A 10,826-nucleotide genomic window follows, 5' to 3' on the forward strand; every position below is an offset into this window, starting at 1 on the left:
GGTTACCCAACCCAGCAAGCAGCCGTGTGCAGAACAAGCCTCCGGCAGCCGCACAGCCTCCCTGCCCGGGGCAGGTGCTGCTCTTCTTCCAGGAGCTGCTGCAGCAACAGCAGTAGGGGTGGGGGCGGGGGCCATGCAGGTAGGCCCTTGGGGCTCCCACTTGCCTCCCCGGAGCTGCCAGGCCAGGGAAGGCTGGGTTCCTGGGCTCTAGAGCCGCCCTCCATCAGGGCCCCAGGCACTCTCCGCCCTGTCATTTCCTCCGTCTGGGCTGAGCCAGCGGCTGTGGGCAGGGCAGGGCAGCTGCAGCCCAACGAAGAGGAGGTGGACTCCCTGCCTCAAGAGCCGCTTCAGGCTCCCCGCCTCCCACAGGCCGGCGCTGCCCCAATGGACACTCCCGATAACCGTCCGGAACATTCTCTGGCAGCCAGGCCAGCAGGAGCAGGGCGGTCCAGAGGAGGGAGGCAGCCCCCCAACTGCCAAGTTCAGCTGATCAATTCAAGGAAAAGGCAGGCCCCCCTCTTGGTTCCCCCCTGAGTCCCCTTGGGACTGTGACCGATGTTCCAGCCCTGAAGCAGGAGACCCATCAATGGGGGAGACCCCCCCCCGGCCCTTGCAGCCTGCCCCGACAGCCATCCTTGCACAGCCTGGCCTGCCTGGGGAAAGGGATCTGCTGGCTCTTCTGAGGCCAGAAGCCAGCAAGATTTGGAAACGCCTCTTCTTAGAAGAAGGACCAGGAGGCCAGGGAGGGACTCGCTAGGGACCCCTGTCAATTTCCTGCATCCTCAGAGGAAAAGAGTTCATGGGAGGATCCGTTTCCATTAAAAAGCTCTGAGCCCAAATATGCTGTTGACCCACTTGCTTGATCAGGTGGGAAACCACTGACTTGCTGAAGGAGACCGTGAGAAAGAGACTGGAGAACCCCAAAAGAAAGCAGCCGCCAAGGGCTTAGGCACTGCAAAGCAAGCCTGGACAGCCCAAAATCAATCAAACAAAATAAAGCTGGAAGGGACCTTGGAGGTCTTCTAGTCCAGGGGTCACTGAACCTCAGGGACCACCAAGCTCATAATTTTAAATCTCACGGACCAGAGACCCTGGGAAAATCCCACAAAAAGTCTGCAGGAAAATCTCCCACCCCGTTTTCCTACCAATTGATCATTCTTTATTTGGGATCGCAGGATAACGTCTCCAGCTCCATTCTTGGTGGGGGGGAGAGAGAGAGAGAGAGAGAGAGAGAGAGAGAGAGAGAGAGAGAGAGAGAGAGACTGAGACTGAGACTTTTGGCTTCATGCAAGGAAAACAGCAGAAGCAGCAGAAGTCTTTCTTTCTCTCCCCCAAACTCCGCCAGAAATGAGTCTCTGCAGACCTGCAAAATATTCTCACGGACCACCAGTGGTCCCCGGCCCACTGGTTGGCACCCCCTGCTCAAGCAGGAGACTCTATACCATTTCAGATAGATGGCTGTCCAGTCTTTCTTTAAAAACCTCCAGTGATGAATCTGGAGGCAAAGCTGTTCCACTGGCCAATCGTCCTCCCTGTTCGGCAGTTTCTCCTTAATTCCAGGTTGCTTCTCTCCTTGATTAGTTTCCATCCGTTGTTTCTTGTCTTCCCTTCTGGTGCTTTGGAAAACAAGTTGACCCCTTCCTCTTTGTGGCAGCCCCTCAAATATTAGAATATTGCTATCCTGTCCCCCCAGTCCTTTTCTCTAGATTAGCCATAGCAATTTTCTGCAACTGTCCATGTTTTTGTCTCAATATCTCTGATCATCTTAGTTGCTCTTCTTTGCACTTTTTCCAGTCTCAACATCTTTTTTGGGGTGATCAAAACTGGACGCAGTATTCCAGGTGTGGCCTTTACTAAAGCTTTATAAAGTGGTACTAATACTTCACATGATTTTGATTCTATGCCTCTGTTTATACAACCAAGAATTGTATTAGCTTTTTTGGCTGCTTCCGCACATTGCTGGCTCATATTTAAGCGATTGTCCGCTAGGAATCCAAGGTCTCTCTCAAAATTACTGTTTTTGAACCAGGTTTCACCTAATCTGCACTTATACCGTTGGCTTTTCCTGCCTAGGTGTAAAATCTTGCTTTTTTTCCACATTGACTTTCATTCTGTTGGATAGGGCCCAGTGTTCAAGGCTGTCAAGATCTCTTTGGATCCTGAGCTTGTCTTCTGGGATGTTGGCTATTCCTGCCAGTTTAGTGTTATCTGCAAATTTGGTGAGTTCCCCTTCTATTCCCTCATTTGACTCATTTATGTTCAGAAGGATCTCACTGGGAGGAGCTTCCAGCACCCAGGTGCTCCTGTGCCAAATAACAGGAGAGATGCCATTGTTCACTGGGCTCACTGTTCCTTCTGGAATTTAACCTATGCTTGAAAATATTCCTGCAAAGCATTTCCCCAATCCAGAGCCTTTTTTCCACGGAAGCCCTTTGGACTTGTATAGAAACCCAAAAAGGCATAAATGGCTGCCAGGACATGTTTGCTCTCTGAGGATAATGGAGGTGGCCAAAGAGCCATGAAAGGAGGGGCAGAACAGTCTAAACAAACACATGCATGAGTGACAACTGAAATGAGACGATGTGGCCAGAAGACAGGTTGTTCACTGGGCCAGGCACAAAAGGAATGACGTCTCCTTAGAGCAAGCAAGACAACGGTAGTTGCTGAGGGTTTGTGGAGAAAAAGGCAGCTGCAGGAGGAAGCTGCCTCCAGTCCTAGCACAAGTGACCAGCCCTGCAGCCAAGGGGACAAGGAGCTGGGGGGGGAGGCTCTGGACAAATGCCCCACAATGCCCAGAGCCATGAACAAGCCGTGGTTGGTATAGGGCTCCAAGGAATAATAAACGTGGAAAGCCATTCAGTGAAAACTGCCAAATACTGGCTGAGGCTGGCAGAGCAGAACGACTCGGCTGCTTCTGGGGCAACCATGCCAGGTGGGCCAAAGGCTGAAACGCCAACCTCCAAGGCCACCGGAAGGGCATCCTCGGGCCCCAAAGGATCCGGCTGCAGGCGAGATCCAACCCTGTGCTGGCCTTTCAGAAATCCTGCAGGGCTGGGAAATGCCCGGAGGGAAGGAATTACCCAAAGTCAGAACAAATCTTCCCAGACTCTTCTTGTTTCTTCATTACCTTTGATGGACACAACCAAGGATGCTCAGTCCCACCTCTTCTACTCCTTGGGTGAAAGTATGCTGATTAAGTAGCGTGTGTGAGACAGAATAAGTGGAAGAGAAAAATATATTTCAAATTGTTCTTGATAAATTAGGCCAGGGGTCCCCAAACTTGGCAGCTTTAAGACTTGTGGACTTCAACTCCCAGAATTCTCCAGCCAGCATAGCTGGAGAATTCTGGGAGTTGGTCCACAAGTCTTAAAGTTGCCGAGTGTGATGACCCATAGTCTCTCAAAATAACCCAAAACCCAAAACATACATTAAAGTCCGGTGATGCCTTCAACTTAACTTCACTGTTTAAAGTCACAGAAGTAAATAATGAGGCAAAAGGAAACCAAAACAAACCGCATTGACGAGAGTTCCGAAGCAAGCCAAGATAATTAATCATACATTCCAGGAAGATAACAGGGAGAGTCCATGGGAAGAACACCAACAATGATAAACCTCCTTCAAAGGAAACACTAAACTTTGACTCCAGCAATTCTGACTGCGCAGTTACAAGCTTATATACATAGCTCCCAGCTGCAAGCCACGAGGAGGATCATGGTAATCTCCTCCTGAGTAGACCTCGCTTTTCCTTGATCCTCTCCCCCCTGCGTGGCCTAGGATGGATAGGGGATGGGCGTGGATCCTCCTCTGACTGCTCAGCCGGCCTCTGCCCTTCCCCAGCCTCCTCCACCACCTCTGGAGCCACACTCCCACTCCCTGTTGGCTGTTCCTCCTCTTCTTCAGAGTCAGTCTCCACCAGGGGCATGACACCAAGTTTGGAGGCCTCTGAATTAGGTAATTGGGCTGAATATAACACAGTGAAGTTTTTCTTTAGGAAAGAAAAAACAAATGTTCATGTTTAGGATGGGAGATGCCTGGCACTTGTGAAAAAGTCTTTGGAAGAGAAATCTGACTCCAAGTTGAACTTCAGTGCAACCGAGCAGTATTAGATTGCGACAACAAATGTATGATTTTCAAATCTGGGGAAGTAATCATCTTATGCATCTTACGCACTTTGTGTAGTCAGATTCCACCCTGAGTTCAGCTCCATGCAGCACCCAGTGATTCCTCCTTGCATTGAGCTTGCATTGCCTTCCTTGCAGTTTTGCCCCATAGACTCTGGCCCTGCCCTCTTTGGCGGAACAGCCCTGCACAAGTTGCTGGCCTTCCTCCGTCAGCCTCCTCTTTGACAGACCCCCCCCCTCCAATTAGCCCCTCTCCTTTTCAGCAGACAGACAGGAGAAAGGCAGAAAGGCTAAGGCTCACCTTGGTGCAGGATGCTAACCAAAATCAAAACCAAAGCAAGACAGATGTGTTCCAAAGACTCCACAAGGATTGAAGTTACACTGAGGCAGCCGTTGGTTCAATGGGAGGAAAAATGTCTGCCTGGAGGGAGCATCAACTGTGCAATCAATTCCCTTCAGCAGTTGGGCAGCAACATGAAAAGGGCCCAATCCACCACTCCTCTGCCTCTGTGGCAATGATAGGCTGGTGGAGCCACTCTGTCCTTGCCCCGTCCTTGCTCACTTCTGACGTCTGGAGGGCATCAAATGTCCTCTCCAAGAAGTAAATGTTGGCATTTGCAACTAGTAAGGCCCTCTTATTCTTTTTTATATTCTTTTATTTATTTTTATTTACTAAAATACATTGCTGACCCCATTTCCAAGGAGAGTCAGGAGGATAAAGGACCAATAAACTATGTGTCTCATGGAGCAGAGCAACAGCTGTTTACAACCTTGCAGGGAAGACTAACCAATGCCAGGACTCCCTGCTGCCCGAGTGAGGGGAAGTGAGGGGCTCGTCACCTGTTGGGGTCAGATCCACAGAAAAGACTTGCTTCAGTCCCCTTCATCTCGCATGGTGGGAGACCCCAGTCCGCCCCTCTTGAACCATTCAAACAAGATGATGGGTGTCTCAGGGACACCTCAAGCCATTTGGAGTCTTCTGGGAGCAAATGAACCCCTAAGACCATCCACTCACTGTACTTCTAAGCAGCTTGCAGTATACAACAACAGCATCCATAAAAAACAATAACAATTAATAAAACAATAAAAATACTGCTACTCTTAGGAGACCTTATGACTGCAATGTCCTCTGAAACAAAAGTCAGAAGGGGACAACTTGCCACGGCCAACTCACTGCTGCCAATTTGCCATGGCCAACTCGCTACGGGGCAACTCTGTGGGACAATTCAACAATTTTATTTATTTCAAATAAGTTTAATTTTTCTCATTCACATTTCATTTTGTCCCTCTTTTTGCATCCTCTCTTTAATGATTCTATTCCACCATTTCTTTGGTATTAGTGCAACCCTTGTCCCAGAGTGAGTTGTCTGTGGCAAGTTGTCCTAGATGCAACCAAAGTGTCTTGACCATCTTTCTGGACAGGGAGAGGGAATCTATTGGAGCCCTGAAGGTGTACTGCTCCTGAGAATGGGGGAATCCGATTCACCTCTCCTGCATTTCCTGACTGCTAAACCAGGAAGCACAGCCTTGTGGTTTATCCTAATAACCAGAATACATTCTGCATTCAAGAGGGCAAAGTATCACATTTAAAAAAAATATTTTGATGCATGTGGGTATTGCTTAAACCAAATCTGCTACTGGTTTATCCAACCTTAACCGTATTGCTTCTATTCAGTGCAGGCCATCTTCACAGGACTTGCATCACTTTAATGGGATGTGTGTGGATGAATCGTGGGAAGGGCCAGTCCTAACAGATCAGAGATAAAGTTTGTACCTTCAGACTTGCAAGATTCTGTCAATGTAGCCTTACAATGAAAGGGATTTCATTGTCATGTTCCTTGTCTGATTTGTCTAGCAAGGCCAACAATAACAGACCACTATCACCTGTCCAGGTGCACCCAAGTGGAAGAAATGCAATGCCCTAAGTCACAAGGGCCTGATTCCTCTTGCCCAGGAATCAAAACACTCTCCTTTTTAAAAAAATATATTTTTTTTTATAACAACAAGAAAAACAAACAAATAAAACCTTCTTTCTGTTCATCAGTGTGTCAGTTGGGTACACATTTCTTTATGCACATAACACCATTATCATACATATTTTACTTTTTTATGTTTATAATCCTTCTAATCAGTGTTTTATATCACATATATACTTACTATATTAGCCTTAACATTATATTTATTGACTTTCAATAGTATATTTCATATTCATTTTCTTACTCTGTCTAACTCATTCAATTATCAGCGATAGATATTATACTGTACTTACATATTTCAATTTCTTACTCTTCTATCTAACCATTCATTAAAAAAAATTCCAAATTTTATAATAATCTTTTTCCTCTTGTTCTCTAATTGCCATTGTCAATTTACTCATTTCAGCACATTTCATTATTTTCTTATTTCCTCATCCATCAGAATTTTCTCATTTTTCCAATTTTGTGCAAATACAATCCTGGCTGCTTTGATAATTGATAATCAAGTAGGTTAACTCTTTGTTGTAACCCTCAGGCAAAATTCCCAATAAAAACATCTCTGGCAAAACACTCTTCCTGAGCCTCAAAAGGAGCTGGCCACCATTCCATGAACCTCAACAGCCACAATGCTTGAAGCAAACTTTCAGATGTTCTCCTCATCCTTGAATCAAAGAAGCTTCTCTGAACCAGAAATCCTTCCAGATCTTGGAGGTTCTGGCAGCCTTGCTGGCCAGGAGAACTGCCTGAAGTGGAGACAGACTTTCCTATCAGAACTTTGGGCTACCGCTAGTGACATCAACAGCTCTTCCTACCTGGGCTGTCCCGCTTGGGCCCTCCCGCTTAGGCCAGGGGTTCCCTTGCCCTATTCCTGTCCGACCTGGGGAGGTAAAGAACATGGCTTTCAGTGAAATTTCAAGTGAGCCATAGAGATGACAATTCAAGGAGATGAGCAACAGCACAGGGCAAAAATCAAACATCCTACAGTACTAAAAAGGGCTAAAAAACGGTCCTAGTAATTCTGCGGTTTAGAAGCCACCTAAAATTGAACAATAAATATATTATCCTTTTCTGATTCAATGGGTTAGAACAGGGTGTCAAACTCAATTTCATTGAGGGCCAGCCACTTCAGGGTTGGGTTTGACCTGGGGGGATGGGGGAATTGCCAGGTTGGGCGTGGCCAGCTCAATGTCACTCATGTCAGGGATGCCTTTGGTGGCCAGAGAAAACGGAGTCCAGGGAGGCCGCATACAGCCCTCCTGGGGCTGTTTTTGCTGGCAGAGGCACCATGGGCCAGTCCTTCCCTGTCTCCAGGGTGGCCCCGTGGGGTGGATCTGGCCCCCGGGCCTTGAGTTTCACATCCGTGGGTTAGAAAACCAGAAGGAAAAAGAGAGCAAGGCTCCGTCCCAGGACGAGATGGGTTTGGATGCCAAAGGTCAGCCTCATCCATCCAAAGATTGCCCAGTGGGACAGTGGGACCATAAGAAGACACATGAAGCTGCCTTTTTGTCCCTGCTTTAGCGCTGACCATGGAGAAGGGATGCCGAGTCATCAGAAAGGGGCAGCTGCTTGCTGGTGGACTTTTCTGGATCCTCGTGGGAGAAGTCACACCTGCCCACACTTCTGATGGTTAAGAAGGTGTCAGCCTTCAAGAATCCTTCTTCTGCTTGTCTTTCCGGCTGCCGTAAAAATGGGGGGAGGGAAGATTAATTGGACCTAGTGCGGGGAAAGAATGCCGGAGGCTTGAGAGTGTGAAATGTAAAACTTGGGATGTTTTCTTGACGATGCTTACTTGCTTACTATGCAGATGTAGCCCCTTATCTATCCAGGCCAAGGTCAACCGTCCTGGCCTGCCAGATGTCTGAAACACCACCTGAAGATGCCCCCCCACATGACATTATGCACACCTCAGATTAGATGGCCAGTTTGAACTACTGGGGGTGGGAACATGGGGATAACTTTCTATATGTGATTTTCGTGCCTATCTTGTATTTCTTCTGATGCTACCACATCCATTTCCAGGAAAAGTCCTTTTCTCTGTAACAATGGAGTCTAAGGTTTTCTTTCTTGGATTTTGAATGGAGCCTCACCTGACATTATACAAGATCTGAGGCAATAGTGAACCAAAAGAAGCACAAGGTTGATGAAATGGTTAAAGCCATAGGAGACAACACATTCATTTGATCACGCAATTGTTCCAAAATCAGCCATAGTAGCACTTTTGGATTGCAAAGAGAAAAGATTGTGCACAATCCAAAGGAGAATTAAGAAATTCTTTATTCTGCTGTACAAAATAACAGGGACAACCACCACGCAGGCCCAGCTGGTTGCCCCCGGCAACAGGAAATTCCACCCAGGCGCTCAGGAAGGGAAAAATCATGGGATTTGCCCCTCCCCCGCTATACTCTCCCCCAGGGCCTCCAGATTGGAGGAGGAAGCTCATGGGGGGTGGGGGTGTACCAGAATCTGGCTGAATCTCATCAGGGCCAGAAGGAAGAGGAAGGCCCTCCTTCTCCTTCAGCCCCCCCGCCATTCCCATCTCCGGAGCAGAACCGTATTTTCTCTACCAGGACAGAAATGAAAAGTCCCTGCAGGGCAAGAAGCCGCAAAGGGAACTCTGGTGCAAAAGGTTGAGCAGTTCATTCCAGTCAAAGATTGCATTTTTTGAGTTCATTCAGGTTTGCTAAGTACCTGACAATATTTCAAATTAAAGGAGGTGCAGCCATATAAAAATGTTTTAAAGTGGGTGAGAGGTTAAACGTAATCACTAATTTTATTACTTTCATTATTTGTTATTTTAACTTTCATTCACACTTCATCCTGTCATATCCCAAATAGTTCCTGGATTAAAAATAAGAATGATGCCATCCTCACATAGCACCACCTCCCCTGAGTATCCAATTCACATGGGGGGGGGGGGGAGAGAAGAGTTGGGGTTGCTGCTGTGGGTCCAAGGAGGCACATCTGGGGTTCAGGATCACCTCTCTAAACCAGCAGAGCCTGCTGCAAAGGTGAAAAACAGATCAGGGTTGCAGAATGCAAACCTCGCCCTTTCGGACCTGAAACCTGAGGCTGGACACAGGTCCGAGAGGCAGGGGGCACACCTGGTCACCTCTCCCTGCCACAGACACCCACACTGTCAACCATGGCTAATTGCAAAGGTAAAACCAAAAACCACACCATAGCAGATAACAGAGTCAGAAGGGACCTCGTAGGTCATCTAGTCCAACCCCCCCGCCCAAGCATTTCTGACAGATGGCCGTCCAGTCTCTTCTTCAAAGCCTCCAGGGATGAAGCTCCCACAACTTCTGAGGGCAAGCAAGGTTCATTGTTCTCACTGTCAGAAATAGCTTTGTAAACCTGCTTGGTAAGATTGAATGCAGTCTGATTGGTTTTGGATTAACCAACAGGATGGGCAAACCATACCTCATGGTTTAGTGTGTTGTATGAAAAACTTATAACCAACCGACACACTGTATAATGGAAAGATGATTTTATTTGATGTTTTATGTTTGTGTTTGTCTATGTTTGTTGTAAAAATAAAATAAAAAATCTTTAAAAAAAGAAAAACTTATGGCTTATTCAAATTACCAAACCCACGGCTTAAGTGTAATGTGTGAATGCAGCTCCTTGGGGAAAGAGGAAGTCAGCTGGCTGGAGGTTCTCCTTTGTCTAAGCTCCATGTTCTTCAGCACTGCTCCACAGGACCACATGAGTTCCCTTCGTGCTGGCCCAGTTGTGATCAGAGATCTGAACACTGGAATTCACGAAAACGTTTCCTATTAACCCCAAAGGTTCTTCTGGGTCTAGACACGGCCCCCTCCCCTGCAGGAAGGCTCAGTGGGCCTCTGGGTTCTTCTCCTGAGGAGATGTCAGTCTTAAGGGACCTGGGGGGGGGGGCCTTTCCCCAACAAACCTTCTCCCCAGGATGTCCTATATATCAAGTACACGCTGCACCAATGGCTGGATTCATACAATACACGAAGCTGTGCTTGGAAACAGTCGCCAGGGACCAAGGGATGTTAGCCCTTGGACTCCTGAGACAGCCTGCAACCATTTCCATCCTGCTGTTTCGTTTCAGGGAAAGAAACTTCATATGAGAACAAGGAACAATAAGCCAAAAGAGTTAAAGTCGAAGAGTTAAAAAAAAGAAAAGAAAATTCACTTAAGACTAATCAATATTCATCTCCTACACTGCAAGGGGTCCTTCCTTAAACCACAACCAACCCTGCTTGCCCCCCACAACCCCAGCATTTGTTTTCTTAAAATGTTCCCAATTTTGCAATGCAGATAATAAAACACAGGTCGCTGCACCAATTCGATTAATAAGTAATAACTATTCATTTCATGCCACAGACCCCAAACTACCCTACTAAGAATTTGGCCATTTTGAAATTTATGTGCCCCCTTTCCCATCTTCACCAAGGGATACAAATTCATTTCTTAGTTTTTCTTTGTTTATGGTGAATTGTTTGTTGTATTTTCCCTATCAAGCACAAACTCGGTACTGTTAAGACGCATTTTCAGATCTGCGCTCTGCTTAATATCATATATCACCAGCATCCAAGTCACATTTATGGATTTCCCAACCCTGTCAGGCATAAACCTGCCCTGCCCTGTGCAAATCTTCATTTGCCTTTTGGAACCTTTGAATCAGCATCTGCCTAATAATATGTAATGATAACTTTCTATTGTGCAATGTCACCATCAGGGCATTCTCCCAGCGACCCAG

This window comes from Notechis scutatus, chromosome 9 (assembly GCF_049901735.1).
Source record: "Notechis scutatus isolate UNSWTSFEM ecotype Mainland chromosome 9, rNotScu1.2, whole genome shotgun sequence".
Taxonomy (NCBI): Eukaryota; Metazoa; Chordata; class Lepidosauria; order Squamata; family Elapidae; genus Notechis; species Notechis scutatus.